Below are 18285 nucleotides of genomic sequence, written 5' to 3' on the forward strand. Positions count from 1 at the left end.
ATTGTTTTAATAATCATAATGCTTAGCCAGGCTGCTCACTAGTGAGAAAAGAGAATTTGACAAAGCACAGACAATACAACTGTGAGAGGAACACACTGACCAAAGTTTCTCCCTCACCAAGTCGAAGTCGCTGCATTACCACATAAGGTATTTAAAAGGTATTTAAGGACTTATTTTGATATCTATGGCAGGACAAAAACTCTTCCTTTTCTCAAGAAGAAAACCATGATTTTATTCCTCCTTTTGTATGTTGTGTGGAAAGTAGGAATGCTATAAATTGGTAAGGATTTCGGCAACTTTAATTCTTCCAAACAAAATAAAATAGTATTCGCCTTCTATGCAAGCCTTATTTATATATTAAAAATGTCTTTCTAACTATTTTATTCACTTTTGATAATTCACTTATCAAATGTTTGCCATGTTCCAAGCACTGTTTGAAAGAATTGTGATGTCATAGTCATGAAAAACAGATATGATTCATTTTGTATTGAAAAATTTTGTGTCTACATTTTATATTATTTCCTTAGGTTAGAATTTTAAATGTGACATTCCTATCCATTAAGTATATGAACATACATGGGAATTTATTCTTCCCCCAAAAGTTTAGATTTATTTAGATCCCTTAGAGGATTCATTGTTCTGGCTGGATGGTATTTTGGGTTGCATTTCATCTATGGCTTGAAGTACTCAAAAAAGTTCCAGGCAGGAAGAAGGTAGGGGGAAGCTTACAGGGATGTCCTGGTGGGCCATGTTTGGAATGGGTTGTTTATGACTGAAAGTGAAAGGATTTATTTAGAAATGTAGCATCAATGTGGACGTATCATCTAATTTTCAAACCCCTGAGATGGCTGTGCTTTACCCGTCACATGCCTCGTCCCCTAAGAAGTGCAGTGGTGTACCGTGAGATTCCCCTCCCATACCCAGAGGTGTTTGAAGAACATCCTCTTACTGCTGTGGTAACTGGAGGACAAGCCTGTGGCCGCAGTAGCTCAACTCCAAAGGGCATCTTCCAAGGAGCTTTTTAGACATTAAAAAATGGAGGAGCATCTTCAACACCTAGCAGAGGCCTAATGCTTCACCATTTGGCAGTATTCAGTTGTCTGCATGCTGTCCTGAGCGTTCAGGACTCTGGAGATGAAACGATGTTAATGGGATATGCTCATTCAGACCTGGATCTCAGCCTAGACCACCGAGACATCCTCCAACAACTGCTAAATTGCCCCCTTGAAAAATCAATAAAATATTTCCATTCTGATGCATATGAAAGTAATCCTGCTATTAATTACGTCTTAATATATTTACTGATTCTACAATCAGTGTTGGACAAATCTCTGGAAACTGCTTAGAAATATGGAAATTAACTGAGGGGGCTGCCAGGGCAGAGATGTATGTCTCATCCCATACTGCAATTCAGGTTTCCTGGGAAATAGACAGCGAGTCACTGATTTGTGTATAGGAAATACACAATGCAGTGCTTTAAGGTGAACAGCAGGACCAAGCAGAGAGGCAAGACGTAAGAGGTCCAGTCAGAACACAGTACTCGACTGATTTTTTACAGAACTCAGCAGCTGGTGGCCCCTCCTCCTGCCCAAAGAATAATTGTCCTCATACTCCATATTAACCAGGCCTTGGGTGTGGGATATACTTTTCTCTACTATAAAATATAATACTCCATATTAACCAGTCCTTGGGAGTGGGCTATACAAAGGAAGGAGGCTGACCGTGGACACACTGGTTCTCTTCAGCTGACGGAAGTGCTCAGAGGGAGGCTGAGCTGAGAGAGGTTAGCAGTCTTGCATTCCTAGTAGTCAGGGGAATGGGCACTTTGATTCTGAAGGGAATATTTGGATGACACACCACCGCATCAATGGCATCCCCTAAAAAAGAGAAGGTCGAAGGTTTGTTTACTTTAGTCTTTCTGTGCTTTACTCTTTTCTGTGCTGTAGGACAATTGGTTCTCCCTTTTACAGCTAGATTTGAACCTATGGCATTTAAGATATGACTTTTTAATTAAAACGAAACACTGAAAATATCCACTGTAATTGCCCAGGGTGTTATAATCCCATTGTTGGTACCCATAACTGTTACCATTGTGAATATCAGGTCTTATAAAGGCATTCTATCGTCCAAAGTAATGCAATGCAATTAAAAGATACAAGAACCAGGTCAAGGTTTAAATCCCATCTCTGCCCCTTGCGAGCTCTGTGACATCACCAATTCATTCAACCACTACAAATCTTACTTTTCTATAAAATAGAATTACAATCACAAATTTAATAGTTCACATAAGGATTTCATCAGATAACCTATCTGTGACCTGCATGAAATATATCTGACTTTGGAGAATTAGTAACAGAAACAAAAAATAATTATAATAGCAACCACCATTACCATGTAGATCTAGGTGCCTTATATGGTGATAAGAACTTCACATTGATTATCTGTATAATCTTTTCATGCAAATGATATCATAGTTATTTTGTGCTTATGTGGCAGGGGCGGTATTCAAAATATTTAACAAATGGTAGAACTTAGGTACAGATGAATCAGAATGGGGACAACAGAAACATTTCTTGGGGATGGTTGCTTTATTATACCCATTTTACAGATGGGGATACAGAAGAATAGGAATGTGAACTAGCTTGCTTAAGGACATAAGCCTGTAGGTAGCAGAGACAGAATTTAATTGCAGGTACTCTCACTTCACAGACTGTAGAAGAGTTTTGAATAGTACTTTCCAATCTCAAGAGCTGCATGGGGTTGCTTTGAACCTTCCACTTTACTACTTTGGCCTTTAGAGCTATTTTCTTACTAACAACCTAGACCTTGCACCAAATAGAGTTGCCAGGGTTTATTGGACTGAAAGCTAATGTTGTGAGCTATTCTGAGCCAGTGATGATTGTAATTATAAAGGATAATAGCAGTTATTAAGAGTGATTTTGGTAAAAAGCAAGCTTAAAAAGGGAATTTATTTAAATAGTTCAATCAGGAGCGACATTACAATGGAGCCCTAGGAGAACGACTCTGAGAAGGTCTTCAAAAGTGGAAGGGTGACATGCATGACAAAGAAGCCCTAAATGAAGAAATGACAGGAAGTGCCATAACCTTGTCAGCTCTGCCTCACGCAGCCCCTGGACAACGGTGGGAAAGGGGAGCGGACACAGAAGGCCCTTCCTGGAGTCACAGCAGGTTGATGGAGAGGCAGGAAGCAAAACAGATCATGATGGCAGAGACATTGGTCAGCATAGAAATGAAGCACAATGTATTTGATTTTGTATGAAACAAACATGAAAAGAATTTCTAGCAGAGAATTCCACAAACACCATAGCTATTGTCTCTACAGTTACTCTAAGAGGTGTGTGCCAACTATTAACTTCTAGGGTAGAGTCACGCACTCGTGTGTGTGTGTGTGTGTGTGTGTGTGTGTGTGAGAGAGAGAGAGACACACACAGAGAGCTAGAGACAGAGACAGAGCAAATATCCATATAGGGGTTTTGTGATGATTGTGATGAAAAATGTGTGCAAGTACTGGTAAATTTGCTCAGACACACTCATACACATGTCTCAATAAGTCACACGTGAAAAGATGAAGAGAGACCCACATTTTTGAGGCCCGCACTATCAATTCTCATTCTCTGCCTAAATGTGGATCCACCTCTTTCTTCTCTGGGTCCCATCCAAGCCCTTCCGTCCTTTCCTCACCTGCTCTACCCTTGGTTACTTCTGCCTCTGGCCTTCCACATGTCACGTGTGGTCACCTGTCCACGCCTTCTCTCTCCCGTTATTATCTCAAGCAAATTTGATCTCACCTGCAGTACCTGGGTGCTGGCTGAACTCAGGATTCTGATTGACCCTTCTTATTCTTTGCCCAAGCAGACAACCCTATCCCTCTCCTGTTGTCACCTTGTGCCCATATGAGCTGCCAGGCACACTCACACACGACAATGACAGCAAATCAGAGACACTCAGTACTATTCATGGCAAGTACCCATAAATTCAATCCCATTTTTACCATCTACTCAATAACCTGTATTAAAGCCAACTGATTACATTCTACCTACCTGTAGTCAGAGACTAGTGGGAAAGAGTTCAAAAAATTTATTTAATAAATTTGTGGCCAATGGAAACCGACAGGGGATTGTGTCCTGCCTGGGGCTGGAAACAGGAGCCTTTACCACTCCTAGGGCTGAAAAGACACGGGGAGAGACTGGTACCTGCAACTCCGAGAGGGTATCTGTGTCCCTAAGTATAGGGACAGAGTCAACCCACAGCCAATGGAAAAACATCCCAACCTCACCTTATCCCTCTCTCTCTCTTGTTTGTGCTTCCCATTTGTTGAATCAAGTGTGAACCACAGGGCAAGGGATTCCCCTGACACCACCCTCACAGGCCAGTTTCTTAGAGAACAACGCAGAGTAGATAAGCAGGGGAGTGGGCTTGGGGAGGTGAACGTAAGACTCTAGCACTCTTACCATGGGCCAGATCTGGGATATGTGGTAAAAACCCAAGACCTGTGAGTCAATCTCCATCTTCAGGGAGCTTACAGCCTCCATATGGGAGGTGGGCATGTTCCCCACCACCCAGCATGCACAGAAGAGAGGTCAGAGGTGGTTACCTTGGAAACACAGGGACCCCTCCATGGGACAGCAGTTAGCACTGGCATTAGTGAATGGTGAAATGCCAGGGCTGAGTGGTCTTCAGTGCTGTGTGGAATTCACCAAGAAAATGGGGTTTCTAGAACAGGAAAGAGGGCCCAGATCCCTGGCTAGGACCTGGAAATGGACTGATCAGAGTTTACCAATAAAGTCACAAACCATGGGTCTAAGTCACAGGGTGCTGAACTGTGAAGATACTACTACTACTACTAATAATAACAACACAATGAATGCCATCAAAGCTAATTTTAAAATAATATAGGTCATCCAGATGTATCTCTTGAATCCCTGAGTGAACACAATGTTTCCTTGGTAGACAGGGTTCCAGCAATTCCTCTGATAAGAAGGGCTTGTGTTTGAGAATATCTGCCTGCTGCTCTGTATGCAATGTACTATTTGATGTTTCCTTTTCCTTTAGAGTCGTATGAACATCTCTGTTGTCTTCCTGCACTGATTGGCGCTACAGAGAACTTTGAGGTAAATCAGATTCACCTCATTATCAGCAGCTCTCTCTTTATGTCTGAATGCCTAGCAGGTCTGTCTCACATAAGTCATTATTTTCTGGGAACATATTGTACTATTTTGTTCTGAATATTCAATTCTTCCTTTATTTCAAATTCTCTATTTCAAGTACACAAATTATTCTAGAGTTCCATGTCTTTGTCTGCCCTATCTATTGTCAAATCTCCAGGAAACTGTCCCTTTTTTTAATTGACAATCAACATGATATCTCAAAGCTTTTGGCCACTGATTTCAATTCTCTGCTATATCTTATTTTTTTCTAATTTGTATTTTATTTCCATAATGGCATTGCTTTGTTGCTTATCCTCTGTCATATAATTGTCTCATCTTTGAACTCCTAATTATTAACTCCATATTATAAAACCCATAATATTGTCATATTGTGTGTGTGTGTGAGAGTGAGAGAGAGAGATTATGTGTATGTGATATCTATAGATTTAGGTAGTTCTTCCTTCCCTTAGTTTATATTTATTGCCAGACTGAATTCATCTGTCTTTTTCATACCAAGGTCATTTCTTAGGTGTTCATTTGGGTGTGTATTTAGCTATAGCACTAAAGTTCATGTCACTTGGTTGATCATTTTCCTCCAAGTCTCTTATGGTCAGCCCCAGCCTCCCACTGAGTCCCTAAACTATCTGGAATCTATTTTCCTCTCACAGATATGTTCTAAGGCCAGGTCATTCCATGGGAGGGAGAGGACTTGGGAACAGCATCCTTGATGAAATGGTACTTTCTCTTCTGAAATAATTTTTAAATGCCCTGTATCACCATTTTATATCCCAAAGCTAAAAGTATGTGTCTTTTATACAGGAGTGGATAAGCTTAAGTGTTGCTCATTGTCTCAGTGTAAAATGGATCTCTGGGAAATCACTGTAGAAGCCAATGCAGTGTGTGTGTGTGGGGGGGTGTGTGAGTGTGTGTGTGTGTGTGTGTGTGTGTGTGTGTGTGTAGAAAGAGAGAGAGAATGCAAACATTGTACACTTCTGCTGAGTTTTTGATATTTTCAAACATAAGTAAAAATTTCTTTTTAATCCTAGGGATTTGAAAAATTTCATGTCCTTTTGCTATAGTTTGAATGTTGAATGTCCCCCCACAAAGCCCATGTATTTAAAGGCTTGGTCCCCAAGGGGGCATTATTGAGAAGCAGGGAACCTAGGAGGTAGGGTCCAGAGGTAGATATTGAGGTCACTGGGGACATTCCCTGTAAGGGGATAATTGGACTCAAGTGTCTTCCTCTTCCTTTTCCTCTTCCAATTCCTTGCCACGATTTGAGTGGTCTATTCTACCACTTGCTCCTTCCATGATGCAGTTTTCCCCTGCCAGAAGCCTAAAAGAGTGGATCGACTGATCATGGACTGGAAATGCAAACTTGTAAGTAAAAAAAAAAAAACCTTTTCTCTTTATCAGTTTTTTTTTTTATCTCAGGTATTTTTCTATAGCAACAGAAAGCGAACACACCTGGATCTATTAATAACCTCAGTTATATATAAAACTTCCAACAGTTTTGACTTTTTTCTTTGTACTAGGATCAAGAGTAGAAGCTGACAAGAATATTCAGTGCTTTTTGTGGGCCTAACAACATAGATTTTTGCTTATGTGCCACTGTGGATATTTTTGCTGATACTTGATCTTATAGTTATGTTACTCAAAATTTATTATTCAGTGTGTCAGTTAAGAAAAAAAAATGTGTGACCCTAATTAGCTCTGCCATCTTACCTTGATATTCCAGAGCTGAATTCCACGTTCACTTGCAGCAACATCTTAGCTCTGGTTGTTGGCAATATGTCCCTCTTTCATCTGTTTGATATTGAGTCTCGATATCATCATCACCATCATCATTGCCATCATCACCATTAAATTGTATGCACATTTTAAGTCAAACTTGCCTCAAATAGCTAGGAATATGGAACTATTGATTGTAGGAGGCAAAAACAAAACAAAACTGTAGTTAGGACCCTTTGGTTTTCAGTTGAAAAAAAAATGGAGCAGAGGTTAACTGACAGTTACATTCACATACCTGATTATTTTCTGAGTCCTAGATTATGAATGAAGTAAACATGGTATCAAAGAAAAAGAACAACTTTGGATCAAGAGAGACTTAGCTTGGAATCCCAGCTCTGCCATTCACAAATTATGTGAACTTAACTTATTTCATCTCTATTTGCTTCATTTTTTTCCATGTGTGGAATCCTCACAGGTTTTGACAAAGATCTGGGATGATGAATACAAAGTGTTTAGCACTATGTCTCTTACATGGTAGGAACATAGTAAATGGTTGTAAACATTATTACTAAGCAGACATACAGAACTAATTAGATGGTTGCATCAATTAGCTATTGTGAGAAAAAAAAAAAAAAAAAAAACGCCCTAGACAACCACTTACTATTTTTCTTGAGTGTGTGGATCAATGAGGGCTTGGCTGATGCAAGCTGGGCTCAGTTAGTCTGATCTGCTGGTCTTGGCTGGGCTCATTACCTGTGCGTAACCTGCTGAGGTTTGGTTCACCTTGGCTGGGCTCAGTTGAGATGCTCTGTTCTTCTTGGTTGGGCTCACTCACGTATGGATAGCCCACTGTGGGTTGATGATCATTCCTGCCTTCAACTAAGGATGATATGTACAATTAAGGCATATTAGTCAGAAAAATAATTAAATAAAAAAACACATTCCATTTTAAGACTAAGTAAGGTCTGGAATGCTACAAAAATGGGGAAGAAAATGGGTTTTAAAGTCAGACAAAGAATTAAGCTATAGTTTAATTCTTTCTATAACTACTAGAAGAAATGTTCTTCTAGTTTTCTCTTGCTTCCTGTCCTGACCTAGTTATATCCTCTTGGAATATATCACAGCTTCAAGAAATCACAGGCACAGATTATTTAGTGCCCAACACCCTAAAGTCATTGTACCCACCTTAATGAAGATGCTGTGACTACTAGAAGAAAAGCTATTATTTCTGTGACTATCAGAAGAAAACTCTTCTAATGTGAAATACAGAGGAAATCCCTTGCCATTCAAAATGGCAAGGCTTAGAAAATTTTTTGCAAGTTGTCTGGCAAATGATAGTTTTATGATAGTTGGTAGATATTATTGGTTTATTTTCTACTTTTAACCTCTGGTACTTAAGACAACATCAAGGCATATAAACTATTATCTTAAAAATGTAAAAACTGCTTCTGCTCTAAGTTGAGCAAGTTCTTATTTATTTTAAATTAAAAAAAGTAGATGCTAATGCTTTAATTTGTGGCAGTATTCATGTTTGCATTTAACAGAGGCAAACAGTTTTACCTGTTTTCCCATGTTAAATGCAAACATGAATACTGACACAAATTAAATCATATTTAATGGAAAATTCTGCCGGAGCCCGGCTGGCTGGGCAAAATAACTGGGGGATGACGAAGAACTTGTGTTCGTTGATACAGCAGGAGTAGGAGCCGTTTATTGTAGGACAGGAGAAGTATTTATACATTCCACACAGCTTATCTAGTTAGCATAAACTAGATACATCAGTCAACCAATAAGGAATCTCCACACTTAATGGCTCGCTTTTGTTACTTCTCAAACCACTCCCTCTGGCATTTTGCCAGGCACCATCCAGACTTGTTTATGAACTCTAACATTCCCCTGGCAAAATGCCAGGTGTTATTTTGACTTGTTTACAGACTCTAACAAAATTCAGCTTGATTTATCTGCCAATTAGTGACTTTGGAGGGACATGTGAATGACATGTTCATAGCAGTATTTGATTGTGATAAAGCAAATCAAATTTGCAGAAAGATGACTAGAAAGCCGGATGCCAGGCAGGTCTGTTCTATTCATGAGGATTCACTGAGAACTAGCTGCATGCACTCTGCATAATGTGGAGGACAAAACCAAAGAACAGCAAGGGGTAAATAGAAAGATGAGATGACTGTTTGGAAAACAACATTAATCAGGAGAGAAAGTTGGCATTCTTGTGGATCTACAAGTAGCATAGCTAAGTTCTTTTTGGGATCCTATAATTGAGAGTTACCTAGAAGTTCCCTTCCGTAATTCAAAAAATGTTTCTTGAGGGTCTTCTACATGCTCACCTTTGGAAATATAAGATAAACTGGACATAATTCCTGATCTCAACTAACTTAATGTAGAGGTGGTTTCAATCATGGATCAATGGGTGGAGTAGGCTGTGATGACTCTTATATTGAAAATAGCAACAAAGAGTTATGGGCACACAGAAAATAAGTTAAAAAACCAATGGGTGCTGATCAAGATTTTGACAACTTTGGAGGTGAGGGTTAAGTTATAATTAATTAAATTAATGATATTTCTGGCTATCCCAAGAGGTGAGGGGAGAGAAGAATTGCAGAACATCAGTAGCAGGAAGCTCTCATGTTTAGAGTGCACTAGGATATTTGGCTCTGCAGTTATCGAAACCATTTAACAGTTGCACTGTGTGGGTCCAGCCCTTACCTTTCTTGTACCTTTGTTAAGTGACTTTAGGGTGTTGGGCACTCAAGAATCTGCGGCCTGTGATTACTTGAGGCTGTGATATATTCCAGGATATAACTAGGTCAGCACAGGAAGCAAGAGAGATCATTGGCAGCATGGCACCAGCTTTCAGTGAGTTCACTTTCCAGTGGGTGTGACAGACGAAAGCTAAACAAACAGAAAAGGGCAGGTTGCAACCTGCACAGAAGGAAATGAGAGGGACAGCCAGGGGGTGGGCGTCTGTAGTTAGGATGCAGTGACAAATGGCAAGGGTAAATCAAAGACAAAGACATTCAAGACAGAGAAGAGTAAGGATAAGAACTCTGAGGCAGCCTGTGGAATAAGCAGGATGAAAGGCAATCTGGCTGGCGGGTCATGAGAGAAGGGGAGGTGGGAATGAATGCAATTGAAGGGGTACCAGGACAAAGATCAAGTAAGACTTGCAGGTCAGGGGAGGAGTTTGGGGTTTATCCTAAGAGAAATGAGAAGCCATTGAACCATTTTAAGCAGGATTGTGAAATGTTCACCGTGGGAACTTAAGGAAGACCATTTGGCTGCTGAGGGTGGATGGTGGCTGAGGGATGTCACCACCAATTCCTCCTACAGGCAGCAACCACATTTCCCAGAATCACCTTCCATATTCGGTTCTGGACCAATGAAAGGAGCATCTGTGAGGTCTGAAGAGTGGAAGTCAAGCTTTATTTTTATGGAGAGGGTGGCAGCCAGATGAATGTGTCCCTGTGAGCATTATGTGAGCCCCTCAGCAAGCTCCTGGGAATCACTGGCTTCAGGGCTAACTAAGGCTGCTGCTGGGGAGCTTCTCAGACATTTAAAAAATTGTAGCAACTTTGGAAAACAACCACCAAGAAGAAGGCTCAAGGCTTCACAAGATTAAATGAGTAGACCTTCAAATATGTATAATGGAAAGAGATGGAAAGTGCAGAATTGGGGTTCAAACCTTGACGTCTCCCATTCCCAATTCCACATTCTTTACACTGCCAGGTTGAGGGTAGCACCATTATTTGATTTTAAGTGCTCAAATATGACCCATGCCCATGCTAAATTACTGATCTGGAAAGTAGACCAAAGTCCTAGGCTGTGAGGATATTATTCATGGATAGATTATCAGGGGAAACAAAAAATTGAGTTAGAATTCATGATGTAAAGTATGAGTGACATCCCTACCTGCTGAGCCTTTGTCAAACACTTTATCTGGCAGGCAGCTTGATATCTACTAGCAGATGTCAGTGGTGTGAGGGCTTCATGAGAAGGAGGAGGCAAGAATTACTGGGTGCCCAATAGCTCATGAAGAACAAGCCTTTGTTATATATGGAATCCCTTATGCGGGACCACAGGGCAGTCATAAATGTCATAAATTGACAAATGGCTTTAAAATCATCAAACCAGGGATTTGAGACGTCAGACTCCTGTGCTTCAGCAGGTGGGGGTCAAAGTGCAGAGCAATGAAGGGCGGCCCGTCCAGGCAGGCACCACCACTGTGTCCCTCATCACACGCCACGCTCCACACCCCGAGTAGCTGCCATTCCGCAGACAGCACTCATCCGTCATTTCACTTGCTGCTCATGTGGCCCCTCACCTGGAACACGCTCTCCTGTCACTCTGGCCAGAGCCTCTCATGCTTTAAGACTCAGTCCCAGCACCACATTTTCCAGTAAGTTTTTCCTGCCCCATCCAGGTGAGTCACCTTTACAGGCACTTTCCAAATTTCCTAGGTGTCCTTCCTCACTGCACTTAAAATACTCTTATATAAAGAAAGTGGGCTTTGTATCCTCTGCTTGACTCTGAACTTCCTAAGGTCAAAGACTCTTTTTACTTTTTAAATCCTTAATGCCTACCATAGACCCGACGTACTACCTGAATCAGGTTCTTAGCATCCACCTGAAATCACTTGGAAGGCAGCTGGACCCTAATGCTTCTGATGGGTCTGTGGCAGTGCCTGAGCATATACAGGGCTAACGAGTTCCCAGGCGATGCTGATGTCACTACACTGGGGACAAACTTCGAGAACCACTACCATACATCATGTTTAAATTTTACTAAAAATGCTTAATGTTATATTGCAGAAGCAGTTATGAGTATAGGCTATGGGGTTACCTTAACTTAGGTTTAAATCACAGTTCTCCATTGAACAAGTGACTTAAGCTCTTGGCCCCAATATCCTTATATAAAGAAAATGGGATTTATTAAAGACACCGAAGCACTTGCTGTAAAATCCACATAGCGTGGACTCCTCCCATTTTGAGGCGGAAGGTCCAGGAGAAGGAGAATGAGAGACGAGGCAGGATGCACTGTCCAGGTTTTGCCAAGTGAGGACCAGCACCACACATGGAGTCCAGCCATGAGTTTAATTAAATATTACACGTGTTTACTTACTGAAGGATCCTGTTTCCTTTCCATAAACAAATAAGAGAGCAGTGATGTATGACAGCCCTCAGAGTGCTGGGGAAGGATTTATTTTGAATTTTCTACATCAATCAAGGGATTCGTATACACCACCACCTCAGTGGAAGGCTTGCTGAATAGAGGCTGGTGGGTTTTCCACCAGGGCTCACTGCTAAAACCTGATCATTAATAGGTAATCAGCTTCGACTGATCTGCTTCTAGGCTGCCTTTCAGAGCAGCTGTTTCCCCCTGTGCTGTGATTTAAGTTCTTAACAGTGATGAAAACAGATTTCTGTTGCTTCTTTTCTCATTAACCTTATTACATAGTTTGGCCCCCAAGACACACACTTGTTTAAAATGCATCATGTTTATAAAAGGGCAGAAACTTTTCTTAACCTAGACTAGTTGGATAATTCTCAATAGCTGGTTCAAAAGCAAATGATTTAGTCAATCTTCAAATTATAGGTTTGATGGGAAGTGATGGATTACCCATAGTCTAACCTGACACTTTTCCTGAGTGAAGAAACAGAAATTTCTATGAAGTCAGATGCTGTGATTTGTTCCCAATATTCAATTTCTTCATTTAAACCTCATAACCTTAGCAAATAATATCTATTTATATTCCCATTTTATAGATTAAAAACAGTGAGGCTCAAAGAGGTCAAACTCTTGCTGAAAGTTGCACAGCTAAGAGGAAGGTCTGGACCTTGGTTCCAGTCACTGGCAGCCTGTGATCTAAAGCCATGCTTTTTAAGGATTGACATGCATAGGAATAACCTGGAAGACTCTTAAAATGCAGATGAGGATTCAGAAGGTCCAAGATGGGGATCATTTGTGAGATCCTTCATTTCCCGTAACTCCTAAATGAAACTTAGGATTTGGTGTGAAGAATAGCTTCGCATACTGAATACACATTTTACAGGGGGGTGAGGGATAAAGAGGCTTCTCTTTTCCATTGGGTCAAGCCAGTTAGCTCCATCTTGTTTCTGGGCCACCAAAACTTCTAAAATCTGTTGACTTTTAACTTTGATTGGATAAACATTTTTTAAGTAACTGTCTAGTACAAAACTCCATTCTAGACCCTAAATTGCAGGAATACAAAAATATTAAACTAAAAATAAATGACTGGGCACACCTCTGGAGTACTTATAAGCCCCAAACTGTTAAGAGCCACAGCCGAAGGGGCCCCAGCAAACTTCCAGCTGCCAGCAAACTTCCAGCTGCCAGCAAACTTCCAGCTGCCAGCTGATGATTGGCTCACAGCGGCCCCAGCAAACTTCTAGCTGCCAACTGATTGGCTCCTCTGCGGTGATGCTCATTGGGTTGTTTCCCTGCCCTTTCAGACCACGGAGCTGCTCACTGGGGGACTTTTTTTGGCTCTGCCCACGCAACCCAGCCAATCAGCCTCAAGAGCAGGAGGAGGTGGGGAGGTTGAGAGGCTTGGGGGAAGCTTGGTGGCAGTTGGGCTCTGAGGGTTTTCCTGAGGAGCTGTGTGGTGCGGTGTGTGTGTTCTAAAAATAAAGTTTGTTTCTTTTGACAGGTGGCTCCTGAATTGTGCCCAGCCAGACTGTGGCACAGAACAGATACAGGGTACAGAATAGATTCAGCCACATCCATTACATTGGATCTCAGCTGTAGTCCAAGTATAGGATTAGCCTGACTCTGAATTCCACCTTTGAATTTCAGTGGAATGAGGGAATATCCTCTCTTTAAACAGCAAATAAGTGCTCTGAAGTTGGACCAAGGCAGATCACAGTTCATCTGGAAGAGTCATAGAGGGGAATGTGCTACTCATCTGACATCCTCCATGGGTGTTCATGGGTCCATCTGCCATGATGCCTTACTACCCATGAGTGCTGTGAACACTAGGATTTAGTTGCCAGCATTGAGTAAGAGATCCTTCAGACTACAGCAGTGGTTCTCAACCTGGGGACTCCCTCTGCCCACTAGCAAGGGGTATTTGAAAAGGTCTAGAGATAGTCTTGATTGTCACAACTTGTGTGATCCTACCCATATGTATTGGGTGGAGGCCAAGGACACTGCTTCTAAGATAGACATCACAGGCTCCTTTTATTCCACCTCCCTATCCCTCACTCCCACCAAAGATTCATAGTGCTGAGAAAAAGCCCTGTGGGGGGGGGGGCTGGGGTTGTGGCTCATTGGTAGAGCACTTGCCAGTACCTGTGAGGCACTGAGTTCCATCCTCAGCACTACATAAATAAACAAGCAAATAAGTAAATAAATAAAAGGTATTAAAAAAAAGAAGGATTTCAAGCCAAAGTTAATCAAAAGAGATAAAGAGGGACACTACATACTGCTTAAGGGAACCATACAACAACAAGACATAACAATCATAAATATTTATGCCCCAAACAATGGTGCAGCTATGTTCGTCAAACAAACTCTTCTCAAGTTCAAGAGTCTAATAGACCACCATACCATAATCATGGGAGACTTCAACACACCTCTCTCGCCACTGGACAGATCTTCCAAACAAAAGTTGAATAAGGAAACTATAGAACTCAATAACACTATTAATAACCTAGACCTAATTGACATATATAGAGTATACCACCCAACATCAAGCAGTTACACTTTTTTCTCAGCAGCACATGGATCCTTCTCAAAAATAGATCATATATTATGTCACAGGGCAACTCTTAGACAATATAAAGGAGTAGAGATAATACCATGCATCTTATCTGATCATAATGGAATGAAACTGAAAATCAACGATAAAAGAAGGAAGGAAAAAGCATACATCACTTGGAGAATGAACAATAGGTTACTGAATGATCAATGGGTTATAGAAGACATCAAGGAGGAAATTAAAAAATTCTTAGAGATAAATGAAAACACAGACACAACATATCGGAATCTATGGGACACATTGAAAGCAGTTCTAAGAGGAAAATTCATTGCTTGGAGTTCATTCCTTAAAAAAAGAAAAAACCAACAAATAAATGATCTCATACTTCATCTCAAAATCCTTGAAAAAGAAGAGCAAAACAACAGCAAAAGAAGTAGAAGGCAAGAAATAATTAAAATCAGAGCTGAAATTAATGAAATTGAAACAAAAGAAACAATTGAAAAAATTGACAAAACTAAAAATTGGTTCTTTGAAAAAATAAACAAAATCGACAGACCCTTAGCGATGCTAGCGAAGAGAAGAAGAGAGAGAACTCAAATTACTAGCATACGGGATGAAAAAGGCAATATCACATCAGACACTTCAGAAATACAGAAGATAATCAAAAACTATTTTGAATCCTTATACTCCAACAAATTAGAAGATAGTGAAGGCATAGATAAATTTCTTAAGTCATATGATCTGCCCAGATTGAGTCAGGAGGATATAGACAACCTAAACAGACCAATATCAATTGAGGAAATAGAAGAAACCATAAAAAGACTACCAACTAAGAAAAGCCCAGGTCCGGATGGGTATACAGCAGAATTTTACAAAACCTTTAAAGAAGAACTAATACCAATACTTTTCAAGCTACTTCAGGAAATAGAAAAGGAGGGAGAACTTCCAAATTCATTCTATGAGGCCAACATCACCCTGATACCTAAACCAGACAAAGACACTTCAAAGAAAGAAAACTTCAGACCAATATCTCTAATGAACCTAGATGCAAAAATCCTCAATAAAATTCTGGCGAATCGGATACAAAAACATATCAAAAAAATTGTACACCATGATCAAGTAGGATTCATCCCTGGGATGCAAGGCTGGTTCAATATACGGAAATCAATAAATGTTATTCACCACATCAATAGACTTAAAAATAAGAACCATATGATCATCTCGATAGATGCGGAAAAAGCATTCGACAAAGTACAGCATCCCTTTATGTTCAAAACTCTAGAAAAACTAGGGATAACAGGAACATACCTCAATATTGTAAAAGCAATCTATGCTAAGCCTCAGGCTAGCATCATTCTGAATGGAGAAAAACTGAAGGCATTCCCTCTAAAATCTGGAACAAGACAGGGATGCCCTCTCTCTCCACTTCTGTTCAACATAGTTCTCGAAACATTGGCCAGAGCAATTAGACAGACGAAAGAAATTAAAGGCATAAAAATAGGAAAAGAAGAACTTAAATTATCACTATTTGCAGATGATATGATTCTATACCTAGCAGACCCAAAAGGCTCTACAAAGAAACTATTAGAGCTAATAAATGAATTCAGCAAAGTGGCAGGATATAAAATCAACACGCATAAATCAAAGGCATTCCTGTATATCAGCAACAAATCCTCTGAAATGGAAGTGAGGACAACCACTCCATTCACAATATCTTCAAAAAAAATAGAATACTTGGGAATCAACCTAACAAAAGAGGTGAAAGACTTATACAATGAAAACTACAGAACCCTAAAGAGAGAAATAGAAGAAGATCTTAGAAGATGGAAAAATATACCCTGTTCATGGATAGGCAGAACTAACATCATCAAAATGGCGATATTACCAAAAGTTCTCTATAGGTTTAATGCAATGCCAATCAAAATCCCAACGGCATTTCTTGTAGAAATAGAGAAAGCAATCATGAAATTCATATGGAAAAATAAAAGACCCAGAATAGCAAAAACAATGCTAAGCAGGAAGTGTGAATCAGGCGGTATAGTGATACCAGACTTCAAACTATACTACAGAGCAATAGTAACAAAAACAGCATGGTACTGGTACCAAAACAGACAGGTGGACCAATGGTACAGAATAGAGGACACAGAAACCAATCCACAAAACTACAACTTTCTTATATTTGATAAAGGGGCTAAAAACATGCAATGGAGGAAGGATAGCATCTTCAACAAATGGTGCTGGGAAAACTGGAAATCCATATGCAACAAAATGAAACTGAATCCCTTTCTCTCGCCATGCACAAAAGTGAATTCAAAATGGATCAAGGAGCTTGATATCAAATCAGAGACACGCCGTCTGATAGAAGAAAAAGTTGGCTACGATCTACAGTCGGTGGGGTCGGGCTCCAAATTCCTCAATAGGACACCCATAGCACAAAAGTTAATAACTAGAATCAACAAATGGGACTTAATGAAACTAAAAAGTTTTTTCTCAGCAAAAGAAACAATAAGAGAGGTAAATAGGGAGCCTACACCCTGGGAACAAATCTTTACTCCTCACACTTCAGATAGAGCCCTAATATCCAGAGTATACAAAGAACTCAAAAAATTAGACAATAAGAGAACAAACAACCCAATCAACAAATGGGCCAAGGACCTGAACAGACACTTCTCAGAGGAGGACATACAGTCAATCAACAAGTACATGAAAAAATGCTCAACATCTCTAGCTGTCAGAGAAATGCAAATCAAAACCACCCTAAGATACCATCTCACTCCAGTAAGATTGGCAGCCATTAAGAAGTCAAACAACAACAAGTGCTGGCGAGGATGTGGGGAAAAGGGTACACTTGTACATTGCTGGTGGGACTGCAGATCGGTGCAGCCAATTTGGAAAGCAGTATGGAGATTTCTTGGAAAGCTGGGAATGGAGCCACCATTTGACCCAGCTATTCCCCTTCTTGGTCTATTCCCTAAAGACCTAAAAAGAGCATGCTACAGGGACACTGCTACATCGATGTTCATAGCAGCACAGTTCACAATAGCAAGACTGTGGAACCAACCTAGATGCCCTTCAATAGACGAATGGATAAAAAAAATGTGGCATTTATACACAATGGAGTATTACTCTGCATTAAAAAATGACAAAATCATAGAATTTGCAGGGAAATGGATGGCATTAGAGCAGATTATGCTAAGTGAAGCTAGCCAATCCCTAAAAAACAAATGCCAAATGTCTTCTTTGATATAAGGAGAGTAACTAAGATCAGAGTAGGGACGAAGAGCAGGAGAAGAAGATTAACATTTAACAGGGATGAGAGGTGGGAGGGAAAGGGAGAGAGAAGGGAAATTGCATGGTAATGGAAGGAGACCCTCAGGGTTATACAGTGGAGGAGGTAGAGAGAGAGGAGGGGAGGGGAGGGGAGAGGTGGGGAGGGGGGAGGGGGAGGACGGGAAAGGCAGCGGAGCACAACAGACACTAGTATGGCAATATGTAAATCAATGGATGTGTAACTGATGTGATTCTGCAATCTGGGTATGGGGTGAAGGTGGGAGTTCATAACCCACTTGAATCAAAGTGTGGAATATGATATGTCAAGAAATTTGTAATGTTTTGAACAACCCACAATAAAAAATTAAAAAAAAAAAAGAAAGA

General features: G+C 40.4%; 1 long non-coding RNA gene across 1 annotated transcript in view; it reads right to left on the reverse strand.

Moving 5' to 3' along the window:
* Positions 1–1255: 1255 nt before the first annotated feature.
* LOC114105924 (uncharacterized) overlaps positions 1256–18285 on the reverse strand; it is a 106418-nt gene continuing 89388 nt past the window's right edge. The window contains exons 2-5 of the long non-coding RNA XR_003585114.2: positions 7561–7778; positions 7195–7388; positions 6894–7086; positions 1256–1877 (exon numbers count right to left, since the gene is read on the reverse strand). This is a non-coding gene — a long non-coding RNA (uncharacterized lncRNA). The remainder of the gene's footprint in view (positions 1878–6893; positions 7087–7194; positions 7389–7560; positions 7779–18285) is intronic.

Source organism: Marmota flaviventris, chromosome 15 (assembly GCF_047511675.1).
Source record: "Marmota flaviventris isolate mMarFla1 chromosome 15, mMarFla1.hap1, whole genome shotgun sequence".
In the NCBI taxonomy this organism is placed as follows: domain Eukaryota; kingdom Metazoa; phylum Chordata; class Mammalia; order Rodentia; family Sciuridae; genus Marmota; species Marmota flaviventris.